Source organism: Dipodomys spectabilis, unplaced genomic scaffold (assembly GCF_019054845.1).
Source record: "Dipodomys spectabilis isolate Male_0828 unplaced genomic scaffold, ASM1905484v1 ptg000150l, whole genome shotgun sequence".
In the NCBI taxonomy this organism is placed as follows: Eukaryota; Metazoa; Chordata; class Mammalia; order Rodentia; family Heteromyidae; genus Dipodomys; species Dipodomys spectabilis.
In genome coordinates this window covers 463,699-466,686 of record NW_024870827.1, presented here as the reverse complement: position 1 = coordinate 466,686, position 2,988 = coordinate 463,699, and positions in this window count along the sequence as shown.

The following is a 2,988-nucleotide window of genomic DNA, read 5'->3' as shown; positions in this document are numbered from 1 at the left end:
GCAGTCAGACACATCTGATTCACCGAAATAATATTTCTAAAATGTGATTCTTGCCGGGCTCTGGTGGCTTACAATTGGAATCCTATTTACTCAGGAGGCTGATATCTGAGGATGAGTTTTAAAGAAACCCAAAGGGGAAATTTGGTAAAACATGTCCAATTAAACACCAAAAATATGGATATGAAGCTATGGTTGAACTGGAGGATCACTAGCCTTGAGGAAAAAACTAAAAAACAGCACCGAGGCCTTAGGACCAAAACCCAGGACGTCAAAAACAAAGAAGCAAACAAATAAAATTTGGTGCTCAGTCATTCATCACTTAGCATTCTAGATCAATGTATTTGGTATGAGTCTTGGAAATTATACCCTTAGCAAATTCTCTCCCCAGATATTTTGCTTCATTACCAACTTTCAAACCCCTGGCAGCACCAATGTCTCCTCCCAGTTAGCATAGCAGTCAACCATTGGAAATTTGAAGATATATTTTATTTACTATGAGAATTCTGATCATCTTTCCACATACATCAAATGAGTAGTAGCCACATTCCACTATTCTGAATGGTTATAATCCTCCTTTGATTTAATAAACATTAAACTTAAAAATTCGAGAATGGTAATCAAATTAATTCAATAGTCATCATTCTTCCACCCAATCTTGTAACATATGTTTATAAAAGGAGAGATTATTTGAAAGTGTATACATGATATCTTCTATCTCTAATAATCTCAAGAAATAAGGTTTTACAGAAACACCCTGATTGTTTTGCCAAAGGAAATGATAAGAGATTTAAATAAGCGACCTAACATCTCAGAAGGAAAATGCTATAGGCTTTAGAACAATTTCATTTGTTTAGAACTGTGGAAATCAGTTTCAGAAATGCTAGAGGCAAAGGGTATTATTCAAATCACATTATCATGAGGTACAAGCAGTTGTCTAGATCAACCTTCCAAGAAAAAAAAATCAGTCAATGAAAAGCAATGCTTCTAAAACAAGCCAGTTGGTGGTGGTTCATGCTTGTTATCCTACCTACTTAGAAGTCTAAGATGAATGGATCCCAAGTCAAAGCTTGGCCAGGAAAATCCTTCCTGTCTGCAACCAGCAGACAGGAAACATTAGCTCTGTTCCTGAAGCCCAGATGTACGGCCTCTGACAACAGACATCCAGACATACAACAACCCTATTTGAAATATTATCAAATGCATTCACATAATATCTTCTGTTTGGGAGATAATGTTTAAAAAATGTATCAAAGACAGTTCAAAAAGGCATTTTAAAAAAGGCAGAGTGAAATTGGAAATATGTACTCACTGACTGAAATGTAAGTTACTGCCAGAATGATATTAATGGGGCTAGAGGCCCATTTGGAAACTTATCCACTCAACCATCTTTCTTCACATCTTGTCAGCCTGAACAATGAGACTTTTGAATGCAAGGAATGCGTGTGAGCATATAACTTGTAAAAGTAATAATGAAAAGCTAGGCATTGGAAGATCAGGCCTGTAAAACTATCTACTCAGAACCCTGAGTTATGAGGAACTAAGTTCAAAGCCAACTGAGCAAAGAAGACTCTTACCTCCATTTAAACAGTAAATACAGAAAGCTGAGCTGTGCTTCAAATGGTACAGTGATAGCATCGCATATAAAAGCTAAGCAACAGTACCTAGGTCCTGAATTAACCCCAGTACTGCCTCTCATACACAAAATAATCATGATTACACCACAGTATATGCACATGTTAACAAGGGATGTAGATGAATGTAATGATGACATCAATTACCTCACCTTTAGTGTACAGCTTATCCCAGTCTGTGAAAAGCCATAGGTGAAATCTTTCCTCAAAATCAGCAGATACATCCTCATTTCCCTCTGCACATTTTTATTATGTATACACACATATAAGGGCTATATTTTCTAACTAATTTTCTTTTTTATTGTGAAAATACTGTACAGAGAAATGCATTATCTTACACACATGCTTCAGAATTATGTGCCCTTGTTTAGGTTTCATAGGGAGCAAAATATATCCAGCCTCTGGATCATTCTTGTAATCTTAGCTGTTCACAATGATGGTATCTGAGGATCACAGTTTGATGCCAACCCAAGCTAATAAATCATTAAATTCTTATCTTCAATTAAGTAGAAAAAGCCAGAAGTGGAGATGTGGTTCGAGTGGCACAGTGACAGCATTGAGTAAAGCAATCTAAGCAAGAGCTCCAGACCCTCAGTTCAAGCCTGAGTACTGGCCCAATAGTACTTCAAAAGCCAACCTCCCCCCAAACACCAAACCAAAAATATGTCAAAATATTTTGTAACCTGTGAAAGCAAAATCCAATAAGGCAACATAGTTGCTAGTTTGTTGAAGAGTTGGCAGGGAAACCCAAAATTCAACATGTGTTCAAATGACATAACGAACAAGCAACCAAGTAAAATTTCCCAAATTTCTTTACGAAACTTCCTTAGTATTCACTGGGACCCCTGAAAAAGAGACCTTTTTCTATGCTTTTAGAAAATTGGTGTTTTATTCAGTAAGGTAAATAGTATAAACCTTTACTGTAAGTTATAGGAGTCATTGGAAACTCCAAGTGAAGTGAATGTACAACAAAAAGCATACAATATTACAAGTTTCTATGCCTCTGTTGAGACACTATAAACTTGTTATAGTGTGGTCTCTTGGAGAGAGAAGGGGGACGCTCAGCATCACTGGTCATAAAAGAAATGCAAATCAAAACCAAAATCACATTTAGATCCCACTCACCCCAGTTAGAATGGCCATTATCAAAAAAAATAATAATAACCATTGCTGGGGTGGATATGCCTAAATGAGAACCCTACTACACTTATGGTAGGAATGTATGCTTGTTTAACCACTCTGGAAGGCAGTATGGAGGTTACTCAAAAGACTAAATATAGAACTCCCTTAAAATCCAGCAATCCCACTCCTCACAGTTATCCAAATGATCTCAAACTAGGGCACAATAAACTACCAG